This window comes from Balaenoptera physalus, assembly GCF_965194825.1.
Source record: "Balaenoptera physalus genome assembly, chromosome: 1".
In the NCBI taxonomy this organism is placed as follows: domain Eukaryota; kingdom Metazoa; phylum Chordata; class Mammalia; order Artiodactyla; family Balaenopteridae; genus Balaenoptera; species Balaenoptera physalus.
The window spans coordinates 6,669,115-6,688,911 of record NC_138882.1 but is presented as its reverse complement, the minus strand read 5'-3'; the positions used below and the strand labels follow the sequence as shown (position 1 = coordinate 6,688,911).

The following is a 19,797-nucleotide window of genomic DNA, read 5'->3' as shown; positions in this document are numbered from 1 at the left end:
TATTCTCAACATTTATTTTTCAGATTATTTTGATGGTGATATATTGATTTTTCAATAAAAGATATATTTTAAAACTTTTATTGGAATTGTAATAAGGCTATAAATGTATCTGATATTTGGTGACCTCCTTAGGATAAAGCTACAGCCTTACATTTGTCTCTATTTATATATCCCAATTAAATTTTATAGTTTTCTTCAGGATCATTTGGAAGAATTTACTGCTCTGGCTATTTATGGAGAAACATGACTGAAGGAGTTCAGACTTCTGGAGAGACCAAAAGAGCCCCTGAATTCTTAATGAAGTTAATTCAAAAGGATAACAACAGGGAAGTAATATTGGCTGCCCAGAGGGAAGGAAAAGAATAGCAGACATGGGGCTACAGATCCCTATTCAGACCTGAGCAACTGGGGTTCATGTTCATCCAAATTGGCCAGACTGGGCAGAAAATTAAAAGACTGCTATTCACTACACTGTGAGAAATTTCTATTAAAAATAAAGTCATGCTTTTGTTTTGATTACAGGGCAAATGGACAATCTGGGGGGAGGTGTGATGGGCAGAGATAGAAGGAAATCTATAGCTAACTTGGTCATCTCCAAAGTCACTCAAGGATTACAGGGGTCTTCTGCTCATGCAGGAGAAGTTCTGACCAACAAGTCTCCAGGGTCCAGGAAGTCTGAGCCAGAATAGAAAAAGCCCTTTGAGTAAAAGGATTTCGTGTAATGGTGGGCTATGAAGTTCAAAACAACACCTCATTCTGCTAAAGAGAGAAAAAAGAGAGAGAACCTGTTCTTAGGGTAAAATTCAGTAACTGTGAAAGGAAGAGTCTCATTTTGAGGAACTGCTGGAATATGATAATTCTTATTGTTAAAAGCCTGTTAAATGTTTGTGTTGGCAGATTTTTACAAGGTGTTTTTATTACATAATTTTGATGGGGCCTAAATAAACCTGACTTTAAAACAATCAGATAAACTTTTTTGTACTATAAAGAAAGGAATCTGAAGCTTTGCTGACTTGGAGAGTTCCTATTTGTGGGCACTTCATCTCAACACTTTCATATACCATGCTGGTGTCACACTCTTACTCAATACCAAGCCAACTGAAAAGTTTTGAGTTTTGAGTAGAGAATACCACTTGCAGTAGTGTTCTCAAGGCAAGAAAATACTTTACACATCTTATAAGCCGGCAGATGCAATGGTACACAAGTTGTCTGCGGCAGATTAGGGTGCTATAAAGAATGTGTGTCAAGCTCTCACAGGAAGAACCAAACAGGGATGCCTAGGATTCTGAAGCAAAAATAAATCTTCCTTGAATGAGTAACTACCGTCCTTTTTTCAGAAACAGCAAGATTCTGGCTTGCTTCTAAATGTTGGTGAGGACAAAATGTCTGACAATTAAACATCAGAGAGTTCATCTTGAAGGTGCCCCATAAATAACTGGTTGCATCTCATCCATTCGGCCAAAAAATCAAGCATTCATCATTTCCTCTAAAGGAAGTGCCCAGAAGGCAAAAGTCAGTTACAGGAGCAGACAGCTCACTCCCCTAGCCTACTCCTGCCACACTGCTCTGATCTGGTCCCATACAACCAACCTCCTATATTAATTTGTCTTCCCCTCCCCTTTCGCTGTCCCATGAGGGCAGAAATGTTTGCCTATTTTATTCACCTGTACAACCTCAATACTTTGAATACTGACTGTTACCTAGGAGATGCTCAACACATATTGATTGAAATAATAAATGATTTAAGATTAGATATTTTTGCAGAGATGGACAGGATGTTGCTATTAAACAGAAAAGGTAGAAATAAGTTCAATATAGATCCATTTACAGTATCTGTTGGAAGAACTTGGGCAACATGGGAAAAGACACGAGAAATTCCCCCGACTCTCCCCTGCTCAAGCTATTAATTTTGGAGGAGAAAGAACGAGAGGTGACATGGCTATTTTGGCGGAACATCCCAGAATACAGTAGCACTGGGACTCAGTTCAGACAGAGAGCTGAAAGAAATGTAGAAATGAATAAAATAAGCCCCTTGATGTAGAATTTTTGGTACTCGAGGGACTGGAGTTAAGGTAGTTTTTCAACACAAGTCAAAAGTGTCCTCAAAAGGGATCCCGGTTCCTCGTTATTAACCGTGCTGATGAGTTTGCCTCCACTGTAGAATTCTTGTCTATAAACAAGATAATTATGATCAATAGGTCAATCAGGTCCTGATACCCAGCAAATACGAGTCCCAGGGGTACAAATCCAGAAGGCACAGGACGGCAGAGACACATATTTCCAGACATGCAGTAAATTTCACTATTGCCCCAGAGATGCAGAAATCTCTTTCCATGGAAAGGGGCCGGAATAGCTTGGAATGAGGGCTGATGTATGTTTTGGGGATGTCACAAAGCAGAAATATCAATTCTTTTGTTTTAGTAATGGATATAATGTGTATTTGGGGGAATGTATATCCATGCTAAAAGTCTGACCCTGATTGTGTGATTATGCAGATGCTAAAACTTGCCTAAAGGAGATTTTAAAACTGAGAAGCAGGACCTGAGAGGTAATGTATTCCAACACCATGAATGAAACAATCCAACTGACTCCATAAGGCTCAGATCCTGTAGAAAGAGGCTAATGAGCTTTAAAAAGTGCTCACCTTTTAATCTCTTTCTCTGGTGGACTAGCAAATGACAAGAAATCTTGACTGTAAAAGAAGAGAATATGGTAGTGACATATTTTGAGAGTTTACTCACCCTCTTGCAAAAATTAAACCCTGCAAATTGAAGTTTTAGATCTGATACAAAGATCCACTAGGGGCTTGGTATTTCTCCCAATGCAGGGAAAACTCTGCCTGACACAGGATCCTCCAGATCCAGAGTAGCCTAAGCTTGGGTGGTAGAAGTTGGTATGATGACCTAGTGACTGGGCAAGTGAATGAGGGTGTCTCCCAGCATCTAAAAAAGAAGGCAGATCTAGATATCAACACACAAAAGGGATCTTAGGAGTATTAATTTTGGCCTTCTAGAAGTAAAGAGAGTGAGAGAGTGCCATGAAGTGAATTAGAGAAGGCTGAGGACGAAGTATCCAACTGACAAAAATAAATATGCTTCGTCACCTTGTTAGCAAATCAGAGCCACCATCACCACGTTTGGTGGGATAATCAGTAAGGCACCATCGTTATGGCATGCAGATGCTTTCTAATGAGTGTAGATATTATCATTAAAAAGCTGTTTTATTTTATTGAGCACCATGATGCATTTGGATAGGCAAACGTAGGCTTTCAAGAAAAGCCGATGACAAAGGAAAAGAGAAATTTCCTGAGATGCTGGAAGGCCAGGCACTTTGTAAAATGAAGTAACACATGGGAACCACCAACAAAAGAGTTGCTGCAAAGGCTTTAGGAGCAAGGAGATCTAGCATATGATTTTCAATTGTTTCTGGATGCATGCTGACTCTTTTTTGCTTCTCAGGAAAACTTTAGGCATAAGTTCTACTCCATATAAATGGGGCTATAAATGGAAAGGGGTTCTAGTGCCTCAGGTTTAGATGGATGCTAGGATGAAATAAAAGAACCCATGTACATCAGAAAGGAAAAAATCTCCAGGATTTTTTAACCACAGCAGGCCTTGTCTTTTCAGAATTTTGAAAAAGTTGAGTGTAGGTTTTTAACTTCCGCAAGGCACACAGTGGATATTTGACCAAATCTTCTAATTCGAGGGATAGGTAACAACTGTCACAAAGACTTCGTCCATTGCATTTAACTTCAAAGAATTACCTTAACTGTCTTCATGGAAAATGTGACAGTTATGACTAATGTAAAGTTTTAAGAATAAAATAAAGCTGAGAGAGAGAATGAGAGAGAGAGAGAGAGAGCAAGAGAGAGAGAATTCTGAGAGGTATATTTAAAATTCTACGAACGTAGAGAATATAATTCCTAAACATACATGTGTGTGTTTAATCACTTCATGGCTTACTCAGATCCAAAATCAATTGCACTTTTTGTGGTTGGAATGAGCAGAAACAATGCTTTGGATTTGGTTATACATCCAGCATTACATTTCATTGCTTAATTATCTTTTTAAAAAAGTTACTCAGGGACAGTCTTGATTTCTAGTCAGACCAGGTGAAAATGATCTTAACTTGATGAGTCACTTTGTAGAACTCAAAGTTAGATTGAAGATTTGATATATGATATTCATATTTTCTTCTAGCTGTTTATGCAGTATCCTTCAAAGTGTTTTGAACACTAAATAACTGATGACTAAAAGAAAAAAAGAGAGGGAGGCACATAGAGGAGAGGAAGACGGAGGGAGGAGCGTCTGAATGTGCTAATACACAGAAAACTGGCTAAAATATTCATAAGATTCGGTCATTTTATTTCTAACAATTTGCAGTGCTAATGGAGGAGACATGAAAACTGTTCTCCCCCAGGAGGCATTTATTTTATTTATGTTTCTCGCTTGCTTTTTTTTTTAAGTCTTTTATTTTGAGATGATATAAATTCACAGAAGGGCAAAGATGTTCTGAGATGTTCTGTGCACCCTTCACCCAGGCTCCCTTGATGTTAACATATTTCGTAACTATAGCACAATACTAACAGCATAAAAATTGAAATTGGTGCAATTCAAAAAGCTTATTCAGATTTCACCAGTTGTAAATGCACTCACTGGTATGTGTGTGTTGTACGTGTAGCCCTGCAAAGCTTTATCACCCGTGTAGCTGCCTGTAACTACCACACAGTCAAGATATTTAACTGTATCATCACAAGACTCCCTCCTGCCATCTACTTAGAGCCTCTCCACCAACCGGCGTCGCTTATACCTCGCTACCACTAATCTGCTCTCCGTCCCTATAATCACATTATTTCATGAAGGTTAAATACATGTAATCATGTCGTATATATTCTTTTGAGGTTGGCTTTTTTTCCTTCTGCATAATTTCTTTGAGGTTCATTCAAGTTGTCGAATTTATAAATCATTTTTCCTTTTTATTGCTGACTAGTATTCCATGGTGTGGATGTACCACTGGTTATATAACTAGGGACTGGCTGCTGTGAACATCTGTGTACAAGTTTCTGTATGAAAATCTAAGACTGCCTTAGATTGAAATTGCTGGGTCATATGGTAAATCTATTTTCAGTTTTAAAAGGAACTACCAAACAATTTCCAGTGTGGCTGTACCATTTTACATTTCCACCAGCAATGTATTAGTGCTCCAGTTTTTCCACAACCATACCAGCATTTGATGGCAAGGATCACTTTTTTTTTTTTTTCCCATTCTGAGAGGTATGTAATGATAGCTCCTTGTGGTCTTAATATGCATTTCTCTAATGGCTAACAATATTGAACATCTTTTTATACACTTATCTGCCATCTGTATATATTCTTTGGTGAAATGTCCGTGCGTATCTTTTGCTCATTTCCTAGCTGGATTGTTTTTGCTTCTTTTTCAATGCTGAGTTTTGAGAGTTCTCCATATATTCCAGAAACACGTCCTTTATTGAAATGTGGATTGCAAATATCTTCTCCCAGTTTGTAATTTGTCACTTCATCCTCCTGACAAAAGCTTTGAATTTTGATGAAGCACAATTTGGGCAGGGGGGGCGGGGGGTTGTTTTTAGTGTTGGTCTGAGGACCATTTGTCTATTCTTGGTCCCAAAGATTTTCTCCTATGCCTTTTCCTAGAAATGTTAGTTTATGTTTTACATATAATTCCATGAACCATTTTGAGTTGTTCTGTGTTAAGTGTGAGACTTAGGTCCAGGTTCATTTTTTTAGCTATGGAGGTCCAATTGCTCCAGCAGTGTTTTTTGAAGAGGTTATTCTTCCTCCGTTGAACAGCTTGTGTTCCTTTGTTAAAAATTAATTGGACATATTTGTATGGGTGCACTTCTGGGTTCTCTATTCAGTTCTGTCCAGCTCTGTGCTTCCTTCCTCTAGGACCACAGCATCTTGAATACTGTGCCTATACAGTAAGCCTTAACATTGAGAAGAGCGATTATTTCCACATTATTATTCCTCCCACAGAACTGTTTTGGCTATTCTAGAGACTTTACCTTTCCATAAAAATTTTGGAATAAATTCATCTATGTCTACAAAAAAACCTTGCTGAAATGATGAGAGAAACTGTCTTAACCCAACAGATCAATATAGGGAGAAATGACATCTTTACTATATTGAGTCTTCTGATGCATGAACGTGTTAACTGTTTCTTGAACCCCACTATTTCCAAATTCATTTTTTACAGGACACTGACACCTTTGTGAGGCACCAAGGTGGAGGTGTCATGTTTGAGTATTACGTAATTAAGCCAGTGCTTTTGGTAATTTCTATTATCTACTCCAATTTGATACTTTGACAAGCTTATCCCGGTCTGAATAACTTCCTTTATATGCAAATTTTATCACAACATTTATCATAATTACAGCTGCTGAAATACATGTTAATCCCACCTGAGAGGGCTAGGGACTATATCACTCATCACTGTATCCACAGTCCTGACTTGAGTGCCTGCCACATCGTGAAGACTCAGCAATGTTCACTGAATGAGTGAAACCGTTCTTTAACCAATGAGGGAATATCTATACGTACTTATGTCAGATTTTTAAAGATCTGGGGTCTCTGAATCTTCAGTACAAACTAGGAATGCTCTCCCCTAGGAAGCTCCTCTCTATTTTGCTTTGTTTTGCCATACATTATACTTCTAATGATAACATATATAATACAGCATAAAACCATATACATAAATACACGTGTATGTGCACACACACATCCACCTACATACACACTCTTACCAGGGCAAAAAATTACCCATTAAAATCTCAAAATGTAATGACATAGTTAGGCAATCTGCTTGTATCTCTAAGAAATAATTCATTGACTGTAAAGAACTTTCCCAACAGAAATTTGAACCAGAAATTATATCTATTTTGCATATATCTTGTGTCACAGCCAGACTTAATCATCCAAATCTTCGCTGAAGCAAAGCTAACCTTTAGCACACACAGAGGAGAAAGATCCAAAACTGGATTCCCAGCAGGTCACTTCGTGGTTTAAAATTATTCAGTAGCCTCCTTCCTCCATCAGTCAAAAAAGTCTAGAAACTTGAGAGAGGCGTGGAGTGCCTTCATGATCAGAAAGTTCCCTACCTTCACAATGTTATCTCCTGGCATTCTCCAGCCCCTGGCTCGCCAGTTCCTTACGTTCGCCACGCTCTCTCGTGGTTCTGCACCTTCGCACATTTTATTCCTTCTGCAGGTTCCTGCCACACTGACCTGCCAGACTCACTCAAGCAACTGGTCCACTTCAGATCCTCCCCTGGTCCTTCCTTTCATCGTGCTCTCATGACACCTGCAACTTGATCACACCACGCTGCATGGAACTCTTATTTACTTTCCCAGCTACTATAAATGCCTTTATCACATGGTTTCCTTTATAATAGTACCTGACAGGCAGGTACTTGAAATTTCTTGAGATAAAGAGAGAAAGAAATAGACTGACATTTCTAAGATAAAGAAAACTCGACTAAGTACACAAAATTGAGTAGCGATAGAATAGTACGGTAGAGTGGGCCTGGGTTTGAATCCCAGCTCTATCGTAGTTACATGGTCCTGAGAAAATCATTTAGTTTTGCTGAGAATCAGTTATTAATAGTTTTATTATCTAATCTGGAGAAAAGAGAAAATAATACCTAATTTTTATTTTATGAAATAAAGCATAAGTGGAATAAATGAAGGTTCCTATGACACATAAGTGGAATAAGTATGCAAAGTATCCTGTTAAGAAATGCAAACACGGGAATTCCCTGGTGGTCCAGTGGTTAGGATTCCGTGCTCTCATTGCCAAGGGCCTGGGTTCAATGCCTGGTCGAGGAACTAAGATCCCACAAGCCACACGGCACAGCCAAAAAAATAAAAAAATAAGAACATAAAGAAATGCAAACAAATGAAATTTTGTGTTTTATTTTATATTAATTAATTTAGGAGTCAATCTCCATATACCAAATAATCTGTATATTGTAAAGAACTTTAAATTACCAATCACTTTCAAATATATCATCTAATGTGATTCTCACAACAATCCTATGAGACAGTGAAAGTTTTGTTTCATTTTGGAAAGGAAGAGCTTAGTGTCACAATTGTTCACAACTAACCAGGAAGAAGGTAGCAACAGAAGAGCCCAAAACTTGGGATCCAGGTTTTCTCTCTTATATTTCAGTATTCTCTCCACTCTACAAAAAAATTCTAGTTTCATCACAAAGGTATCATACAGAAACCTAAAATGGAATAGCTATAAAACAAATGCTAAATTTGCAAATTGTTTCTCCAACAGAAATAATTTCTTAGTGAGGTCTTAATCATTACACAATTTTTAACAGGGATCAAAAAGTTTTTTTTTTAAGATTTAAAGAGACATTTTTGATTTATTTTTAAAATTATGGAGAATATAATTTATGAGTTATTATAGATATTTCATATATAATTTATGTACAATTTTTTGCATTATTCAGTTACAACTGGAGAATATTGGAATGAAAAAACATACATGAGAAAAAGGTTTTTCCTTTCTTCTTAAAAATTAACATCAGGTAAAGAAGAACTTAAATCAAATTTCTCCATATGTCTCTCCCAGATTTTTCTCCTACAATTTTCAACAAATAATATGCTGCCTGTGTTCAATGATCTCAAACAAAATTCAAGGCTCATTATCAATTGATGGCATTTTCTATATTAAATAAATTGCACTGTGTCCGTTAGGGGAAGAACTCAGTTAAGACACTTCAAAATCATCGTTAGAACAGAGAGAATTTTAGAAATGGAAATTTGCTATTTTCCCAGAGAAAATAGTGAGGTAAAGGTATTAAGTAATCAATCAATCAGAGGGAAGATTTTCAAAGATCTTGTTTTAAATACCTAACAATGATTGGCAGATATTGCTTTAAGTACCTAACAATGATTGGCAGATATCCATATACAATTATTGACCACTTTCCTAACAACTGCCTTTTAAATTCAGAATTCTTGGATCTAGCATGATTTAGTTGGGTAATTTTTTGTTTCACCAATGATATCTACATCATTTTTTTCCTTTCACTCAGCATCTCTCTTTTGAGATGATGCACATAATAATATACTACAGTTTTATAGTGAATGAGTCATAAGTAAAACGTTCATAGCACTAAGCTATGTCCCTTGACCACAGCAGAGCTGCTAGTGCCCTGCCCTCTAGCCAGGAAACATTCCAACCATTATTCAGATGAAGAAAGGTTTGTCAGTTGAGCTGACTTTAATGTACTAACCTACAGATAACCTGGCTATAGGTTTATAGCCTATAGCCTGTATGACTACCGCAGATATAACATGACCATATAATATGCATTGTTTTTTATATTTTTCAAAAATGTTTCTATCTATAGTCTAAAATTCATTATCCCAACTGCCTTGTTAGCTTAAGTTGGGGACGGTATGGTAGCTAACATTTGGTGAATATTTGGGAAGGGCCAAACAGTGTTTCAGGATTTTATATACATGTCTTCAATGAATCCTAACATCAACAATTCAATATGGTGACACTCAGTTTTGATGGGAAGAATTAAAGCTCCCAAGATTAATTAACTCAAGGCCAGTGATATAAAAAGCAATATAAACACAGATATATCTGATTCAAAAACTAGTGTTCCTGGCTTTACTACCATTTTATAAAGAGGAAACTGAGATTTGGAGTATTAAACTAATTATCCAAGGAGACAGATGCAGGGATATCACAGGAATTTGAATTTTTTTTCTATTTGAATCTACTGTCTTCTAAAGGACCTATACTATTTAGAAAAACATTCCAGGCAAAACTCATTAGGAGTACAGTTAGTAGCGTGTTTCAGACTGAAATAGATATTGTCATACATAAGATTATGTGAAAAGTTTGCACGTTATTCCTAGTGTACAATTCTAAAAGCATCTGGAAGGTCTCATAGCAAAAGAATGAATAAACGTGTATCTGAAAATTATAAAGTAAATGGAAAATACTGCTAATACGTTATTCAACATCTTGTATTATTTTTTCTTATCTGTAGAGACCTGCCCTTTTGAATAAAAAAAGTACCTTTGGCTACATTTAAATATACATGTTTACATTATATAGTGAACTAAAGATTTTTAAATCACTAGGCATTGTTGGTTTTGAGTTCATCTTTTTTTTTTCAATCAATTCTTGTTGTTCATGGATTCCATATTTGAGAATTTGCCTACTTGCTAGCACATCACACAGTATGTGGGATATTAGTTCCCTGACCAGGGATCTAACCCACGCACCCTGCAGTGGAAGCGTGCAGTCTTAACCACTGGACCACCGGGGAAGTCCCTGAGTTCATTTATTTTTTAATTTTTATTGGAGTATAGTTTATTTACAATGCTGTGTTAGTTTCAGGTGTACAGCAAAGTGAATCAGTTATACATATATCCACTCTTTTTTTTTAGATTCTTTTCCCATATAGGCCATTACAGAGTATTGAGTAGAGTTCCCTGTGCTCTACAGCAGCTTCTTAATAGTTATCTATTCTGTATATAGTAGTGTGTATATGTCAGTCCCAATCTCCCAATTTATCCCTCCCCCCCTTATTCCCTGATAACCATAAGTTTGTTTTCTACATCCGTGACTCTACTTCTGTTTTGTAAATAAGTTCATTTGTACCCTTTTTTTTTAGATTCCACATATAAACAATATCATATATTTGTCTCTCTGTGTCTGACTTCCATCACTCAGTATGACAATCTCTAGGTCCATCCATGTTGCTGCAAATGGCATTATTTTGTTCTCTTTTATGGCTGAGTAATATTCCATTGTATATATGTACCACATCTTCTTTATCCATTCCTCTGTTGATGGACATTTAGGTTGCTTCCATGTCTTGGCTATTGTAAATAGTGCTGCAATGAACACTGGGGTACATGTATCTTTTTGAATTATGGTTTTCTCAGGGTATATGCCCAGTAGTGGGATTGCTGGGTCATATGGTAGCTCTATTTTTAGTTTTTTAAGGAACCTCCATACCTGAGTTCATTTTTAAAGATTGCTAAAAATGAATTCCTTGAGCAATCAATCCCATCAGTGACAGTTCTCCTTCCTTCTTGCCCATATTTTCTTAAGTGATGCAGTCAATGAAGTTAATTAAACTCTTCTTTCCCAGCAAAGCATTTTCTTGAAAAAAGTGATCAACTCTTGTTGTCTTTGCACAAAGAATTTCTAAGTAAATATCCATGTAAGGACTTCTGATGACACATTGAACAGAGAAAAAAAATTACTTGAAGGAATTTTGCCATTTTTATCTGATTATACCAACAAATTACTCTTAGTGTATCAACTGCTAGAAGAAAATATAGAGTTCTTATAAGAATGTGTACAGTGATAATCAGTTAAAAACCAACATCTATCCTGTAGCTTCTACTGGCCTAGATAGAGTAACAGACACCAGATCCACACACACACACCCCAGAAACAACAAAAAGACTGACAACACACACACACACACAAAATTTCAAGGCAATGAACCTCAGGCAACAGAGGATGGTATTCCCGGAAAGATGAGAAACAAACGAGGTGAGCCCTACAGTTGCCTCGGTTTACTGTAACTGCTTTGAGAAAGTTGCTCACAGACAGGAAGATCCAGATGGAGCCTGGCAGCCTCTGAACTGAGAAGACAGAGCTAAGTGTCTGGAAAAACCAAGGCAGCTAGAAATCACAGGATTCAGGACCAGAGAGGAGAGGGCTGCACAGGGAAAAAACTCTGGAGATAAGCAGACATTCTCAAGTACTCAGCTGACTGCTGATTATCACATGCATGCCAGGAAACTAAGGCTGGCAAAGAACCAGCGGTAACAGTGCCTGGCAAGAACAAAGGGCCAGGAACTGTACCCAGGCTTACACCAAATAGCCTGCAGAAACTCAGGATGCCCAGGGCTAGAGGACTCAAAGGGTCTTGCCTCAGTAGTGGGAAATAATAAACGTTAGTCTGAGCACTGCTCTGGGGCTGCCTGACAAATTTCAAAAGCAAGACCTGAAAGGATCAAACAGTTTCCAAATAACAACATTCCAAGATAAAGCTCAGAATATTCACAGAAATATAAAATATCTGTCTCAAAAGATAGAATTCACCATGTTTGGAATCCAATACAAAATCACTAGGCAAAAAAAAGTCACTAGGAATGCAAAGAAACCAGAAAATACAATCCTTTGAAGTTCAAGTTCTTTGTTTCCTTCTCACGTGTGCTATTTTAGAGTTTGTGGATACTTTTCTCATTAGGAAAAAAGGACAAGAAGCCATGAGAAATGTAATCTGCACTGCTTTCAGGATGTTGTAAGATTTTACTTAATGCTATGTATTACTTATTTGCTGTCCTAGATCACTGATAGAAGAGAACAGAGCTGAAGGCACAGAGATTGATATTAGAAAAAGTTTTCATTTGTAAGCAAAATTTAGAAATGAGTAGTCATTACAGACTCCATCATTAGCAGAAAAACGAGTCAACTGAAACGGCTCCGGAATTGACACAGATGTTAGATAACACAGAAGGACGAGAAGCACCTTTGTACCTGGAAGACCAAGTTACTGGGAAGTGGGAACCTTGGGAGTAGAGGAAGGGCTGGTGAGAAAAGGTCTATTAGTACCAACATCCCCTGCTCCATCACACACAATTAGGCAAATATCATTCCCTGACCCCCAGAACACTGGACGATGAAAGAGGTTAGACCAGGATGGACGAAGGTAGACCAGGGAGAACAGAAAGTGGGGAGGGAGGTGGCACTGTCCAAGACAGGGGGCTTATGCTAAAGGCTGCTATTGTAAGTTAATGTATAAATGACTTCTTTTCCAAGATTTAGAGGATTCAAATCTGGACAAACTAGCCCAGGAGGTAAGAACTACAGATGGGGGCAGGGGCTGGGGGGGTGAAGGGGACAATGACAAAGAAACAGTCAGCTCCTCTCCATATCATCCCCAGTAAAGTCCACAGGCAACAAATCCCATCCATTCATAGAGCTTCCAGTTAATTCTTGGTCATTCACTACTAAATTAATGAAATGTAATAATAAAAAGACCTACACCGAGGTACGTCATCATGAACTATCAGAAGAATGGAGATGAAAGTTTTCAATACCTAGAAGTGAGTGACATTCAAATGATCATGGGGTTCTCAACAGCAGCACAAGAGAATAACAGACAGTGGAACAGTTCCTTCCAAATTCTAAAAGGAAATAAGTTTCCAAAATAAATTTTGTATTTAGTCACATGTAATAGTAGAATAGCAATATATTTAGACATGTCCAAACTCAAAATCTTTCCTTTTAAATACCCTTTCTCAGGAGGCTTCTGGACGATGTATTCCACCAACAGAAAAGAGTAAACAAACTTAGAAAATAGGAGACTCCAATATGAGAAAATGAGGAGAACCCCCAAGATGATGGAGTAATGATGAACTGAAGTCCCAGATCAACAGAGAGAAAGTGATAAAGAAGCCGAAAGAGTTGAGTCCAGAATGAAGCATGGAGATGGTTCAGTGGGAGGGCAAGGGGTACCTGAGTAACTCCACAGAGAACAAGTGAGGATTTGAGGCTGTTTCTGACCTTAGCACAATTTGAACCATCCTGACTGATACAATCCTTGATGTGTTTGACCACACTGAGAAAGCCTTTATATATAGTTCTGCTAGAGTATTATGGGAAAACTAGGCAAACAAACAAACAAACCCAAAAAATGAAAATGATTAAACTCCTAAGAAGCAAAAAATCTGAATAAGAAAAATTTAATCCTAATACATTACTACATTACTCAGCTCTGAGCAATATTTCAATAGTCGTAAAATACACATCCTTGGCATCCCCTAAGCAAGCAGGACTATAGTGGGGGGATGGGGAGTGGAAGGTGTGTGTGGTGGTGGTGTAATTGGACTTCTAACTCCTCATCTTCTATAGAAGGAAGTCAACAAATACTGCCTGAAATTGAAAAGCTAAGAAATATACTACAGTGAGTTAAAAACTCTATAGAAGAAACAGATAAAAAACTGAAAAGTGTTTCTGTCTGAAAGGTAAACCATGGAAGGGTTGATAACATGATGGCAGGGGCCAAATGTTTTGTTTTAATAAATTTATTTATTTATTTATTTATTTTTGGCTGTGTTGGGTCTTCGTTGCTTCCCGCGGGCTTTCTCTAGTTGCGGCCAGCGGGGGCTACTTTTCATCGTGGTGTGCGGGCTCTAGGCACACGGGCTTCTCACTGTGGTGGCATCTCTTGCTGCAGACAGAGCACGGGTTCTGGGCGCACGAGCTCAGTACTTGTGGCTCGGGGGCTCTAGAGCGCAGGCTCAGTAGCTATGGTGCATGGGCTTAGTTGCTCCGTGGCATGTGGGATCTTCCCGGACCAGGATTCGAACCCGTGTCCCCTGAATTGGCAGGCGGATTCTTAACCACTGTGCCACCAGGGAAGTCCCGGGCCAACTGTTTTTGTTGGTCTTGTTTTCTTATTCTAAGCCTTAGGATAACTGCTGACTTTTTGAACAATGTACATGTATTTTGATAAAAACACTTTTTCAAAACCAGGTCATTTATTCTCAAGGAATTACAGCAACTACAGCTATTTATAAAACAAGCAAGATTTTAAAACAGATTAAACATTTAAACATCGGTCTATATGGAATACAATCTTTTTAGCATTTTTAGCTATTAATATCACAAAGGCTTAGCATAAGATCACATAAATGCTAATCTGTGGCAAGAAAATACAGATTAGGTTGCAGTGCTTCTCTTTTTTATATAATAGAAAAATTGTTTTTACATATTTAGGGAGTGGGAAGCAGGAGATATTTTTCCTAAGTATTTCATTTTTGTAACTTCCCAAATCCATTTGCTTACAAAGGCACTGCATTCTTTTATCTATTTATCTATTTATTACTTTAAATTTGTATGTTATCTTAAACTTTAAAAAATGTGAGGGAGGAAATTTGGTGGGAAAACACAAGGAAAAGGCACATCACCCTATCTGACATTTTAAGCTCTCTCTTTAGACTCAATATGGTAAGAAATAAATTATAACTTCTGATAATGTATAATTATTGTCATGGGTTAAAAATGCAAGGTCTTACACCCCAATGTTCATAGCAGCACTATATACAATAGCCAAGACGTAGAAACAACCCAAGTGACCATCAGCAGACAACTGGTTTAAGACGATGTGGCATATATACAATGGAATATTACTCAGTCATAAAGAGGAATGAAATAATGCCATTTGCAGCTACATGAATGGACCTAGAGATTGTCATACTGAGTGAAGTAAGTCAGACAAGGAGAGACAAATATTACATGATATCACTTATATGTGGAATCTAAAAAAGAATACAAATGAATCTATTTACAAAACAGAAACAGACTCACAGACATAGAAAACAAATTTATGGTTACCAAAGGGGAGAGGGAGAGAGGCAGAGATACATTAGGAGTATGGGATTAACAGACACTACTATAACATAAAATAGGTAACTCACAAGGATCTACAGTATAGTACAGGGAACTACATTCAATATCTTGTAATGACCTGAAAATCATAACTAAGTCACTTTAAGGTACACCTGAAACTAGCACAAAATCGTAAGTCAACTATATACTTCACTTTGATAAAAACCACCACCAACAACAAAAATGCAATATCTAATGTGGGCACCTTCTGTATTAAACAAAAAGAGTTACTTTCCTTTTTATGCAAACAGGCAAAGTGAATCTGCAAAAGTGAAGCTGAGATTTGAGAGGATTTGGGGGATTAGGTAGAAGGACAGAGGGCAAATTGTGCAAGCTGCCTTACCAAAGAAGGTCAAGTTCCCAGTTTCTTCAGTCCTGACCACTATCTTAGTACCTCTAACAAACACTCAAGACAGGGCATCTTGGACTGGGCTTGGTTCAAAGACCCAGCACTCTGAATTGTGTTCTCACCACATCATTTACTTTGCAGTGATCCATCATTGCATGCTTAAGCTGCATAAGCTTATCCAAACTAGAAAAAAAAGTAGAATAAAGTTTGATGAAGGTTGGGAAAGAGTAAAATATAGAGGATTATGAGAATAGAGATCTATAGAAAAGAAAGTCTTCCTAAAAATGCTGAGACAAAGGCTAATAAGTAAGTAATGGCTGGTCAAAAATATGGCTGGGTGGCAGGGTGTGGGTGGAGTGCAATGTCTCTGGAGGTGGTCACTCCTTCCAGACAGAGGAGCTCTCAGACATCAGCCAGAGATGGAAACCCTGAGGCAAAAAAATTAAGACAACTCTCAATGGTCTAGATGAGAAGGATGACCGCATCCATTATAGAAGTAAGAACGAAAATGGAGACATTTACATGAGCCGTCTATGAGCTGAATCAGTGAGATCCACACTAAACCAAGGTTTAGGTAGAATTTCATGCTCCTGGTTTGGGCAACTGGTTGTGTATTGCTACCATTCCCCCAAAACAAAATACCAGAGAAGAGATAGTTGTAAAGAGACAAAATTAATTTTGGATACTCTACACTGAGGTGTCTCTTGAATGTCAGCTATGCAAAGACGTTCAGTGGGAAAAGGTAAATATAATTTTAGGTATATATAAATTTAGATAAAGGAGCAAGACAAATATAGAGATTTGGAAATCATCAATGCATCATTAAAGTTACTAAAATTTGAGTGAAATGAACTAGAAAGAGGTAAGAAGTGAAGAGAGCAAAACACCAAGAAAGGGCCCTTGGTAAACCATAATTTTTAGGAGTAAGTAAAAGAAAGGAAAACCTATAAAGGAGAACTAAGAAAGAACATACAGGACATAAACTGAAGGAGAATGATGTTGTAGAAATCAGGAGAAGGAGGTTTTGGGAATTCCCTGGTGGTCCAGTGGTTAGGACACTGTACTTTCACTGCCAGGGCCCAGGTTCAATCCCTGGTCAGGGAACTAAGATCCCACAAGTGGCATGGTGCTGCCCAAAAGAAAAATTAAAAAAAAAAAAAAAAGAGAGAGAGAGAAAGAGATATCAAAAAAGAAGAAGAGGAGAAACAGAGAAAACTGTTCATTGGATCTGGCATAATAAAGATGATCAGAAACTCTAAGAGAAGTGTCAGTGGAGCAGTAAGACAAAAAGAAGTACAGGAAGTGGAGGGTAAATAAGAGGCAGAAAAGAAAATCAGAGGCTAGAAATGAATGGCGAGAATCCTGGAAGTGGAGTGGAAAGGGACTGAAGCTCTTGCTGACAGGTGAAAGTCAATCAGTTTGGTGCCAGTGAAGACATGAGGGCTGCAGGGACAAGAAGTCATACAGTGGGAGGTTGCAGGGTATGTTCCCAGAAATAAAGCAATTCTGGTCACAGGAGGGTCCAGCCTTACAAGAGGATGCTGAAGAAAGCTGGACGTGAAAGTCATCAAAATAAAGGAACCACAGAGGCAAGATCCCAAAGGGGTCGTTCACTAAGGTAAGGAAACTGAAAAGGGGAATAGCAGAATCTGGGATGAGAAGAAAAAACGGAAGCTGTACCCACACCCTCCATGACTGTGAAAGAACCACTAAAAGTTGGGAGAACACAGTGACGAGGAAAAAACAAAGGTCATAATAAAAAAAATGCACCTCAAAGATACGGAGATGTAATGGTCTATAATTTATAAGGTCAGCAACACACCCCCAGACCTGTGGTATGTGGGGAACAGCGTGAAAATGGGCAGTTTTCATGGAAAAGATGTTCACGTTACAGCTTGATTCCTATTAAAATAAGCAGATGTGGACTTCCCTGGTGGCGCGGTGGTTAAGAATCCACCTGCCAATGCAGGGGACACGGGTTCAAGCCCTGGTCAGGGAAGATCCCACATGCCGCGAAGCAAGTAAGCCAGTGCGCCACTACTACTGAGTCTGTGCTCTAGAGCCCGCAAGTCACAACTACTGAGCCCACGTGCCACAACTACTGAAGCCCGTGCGCCTAAAGCCCGTGCTCTGCAACAAGAGAAGCCACCGCAATGAGAAGCCCGCTCACCGCAATGAAGAGCAGCCCCCACTTGCTGCAACTAGAGAAAGCCCATGCACAGCAACGAAGACCCAACGCAGCCAATAAATAAATAAATTTATTTAAAAAAAAAAGATTTAAAATAAGCAGATGCAGCATCATGGATGGACCTAGATATTGAGTGAAGTAAGTCACAAAAAGACAAATATCATATGATAACGTTTATATGTAGAATCTAAAAAAAAGGGTACAAATGAACTTACAAAACAGAAGTAGAGTCACAGATGTAGAAAACAAACTTACGGTTACCAGGGGATAAGAGGGGGGAGGGATAAACTGGGAGACTGGGATTGACATATACACACTACTATATATAAAATGGATAACTAATAAGAACCTGCTGTATAGCACAGGGAACTCTTCTCAATACTCTGTAATGGCCTATTTGGGAAATCCAAAAAAGAGTGGATATATGTATATGTATAACTGATTCACTTTGCTGTACACGGGAAACTAACACAACATTGTAAATCAACTGTACTCCGATAAAAGTTTTTAAAAATAAAATAATATAAGCAGATGCAGTGGACTCTCTTTGAAAAATATTGAGTGCATAAGAAAATGTATTTATGATGGTGCAAGAATTCCAGAAGAATCCGAAGAAAGTAGGGTTAGCAGAGAGGACAGTGTCTGCACAGTTAAATCAGCAGAGTGTGGGGATAAGACAAAGAGAATACAGATGAATGAACATATTCCCAGAAAAGTATATCACCAAACATTGCCGTGACTAGAAATACTGTTGTCAAAAGGAAAATCCTGCCTTTTTTCCCTAACTGAATTTTTTGTTAATAGTAAATTGATAGGCTTTGCTAGAACAGGAACCTTGGGACTCAGGGTGAAATTACTTGGCTTCAAGATTCCATAATGGAATTCTGCTTAAGTTTCTAGGAAGACAAGTGGAGAGAAATATACAGCCAAAGGAAAATAGTCAAGACAGCTACTAAAATAAAAATTGAGGAAAAAAAAATTTTTAAACAGTAAGTAGTACAATTTACAATTTCTTCCACTATATCTCACCATAACAAACTATATATTTTTCACAGGTCCTTCCCTTGATCTCTTAACTGCAGTATTTAATAAGTGCTCATGGAAGAACAAAAGTCTCATTGTCTGTGACTAATGAAAGAAAGAAATCCTCACCTTGGAGCTTGACTCTCCAAAGCACAATCACCATATTTTGTTAAAATAGACTCAAAACCTAGGAAACAAAAGACAGCAATAAACTTTCACTATCAAGATTCAGCTTTTTTCAAAGCTACTTTATCTCACTCCCAAAGGCAGTAAGATTATTACCCTCATTTTATAGTTGAGGACTCTGAAAACTACAGAGATTAAATAATTGCCCAAGACCACACAGTTACTAACTACTATTTCAAGAGTGAGTGGCTTTTTTTTCTTTTCTTGGCCATGCCATGAGGCATGCGAGATCTTAGATTCCCGACCAGGGATTGAACCCGGGCCACTGGCAGTGGAACCATGGAGTCCTAAACACTGGACCGCCAGGGAATTCCCAAGAGTGAGTGGCTTTTGAATATCTCAGCTTTTATAGTTCAATGTGAATGTGAATTAAATAGTACTTGAATGGGGATGAAATATGCAGGAAAACAAAAAACAGGGAAAAAAATAAAACATTTAAAACAGAAAGCTGCTGCCCTATTGTTTTGGGAATAGTATGCCTTAAATGTGATGATTTACTTGAAATAATAAAAATCTTACTATTATTCATTTACATCATTAGCTTTTCCTAGCAGTCAAGGTCT

At 37.9% G+C, this 19,797-nt stretch overlaps 1 protein-coding gene across 5 annotated transcripts in view; it reads right to left on the bottom strand.

The window, feature by feature from the left end:
• Window positions 1-19,797, bottom strand: part of KCNT2 (potassium sodium-activated channel subfamily T member 2) — a 373,164-nt gene that overhangs the window by 326,115 nt on the left and 27,252 nt on the right. The window contains exon 2 of one of the 5 annotated variants that reach the window (XM_082425467.1): window positions 19,178-19,235. The exons of the other annotated variants lie outside the window; for them this stretch is intronic. The gene's annotated coding sequence lies outside the window, so the exon portion shown is untranslated. The remainder of the gene's footprint in view (window positions 1-19,177; window positions 19,236-19,797) is intronic. 5 annotated transcript variants of the gene reach the window in all.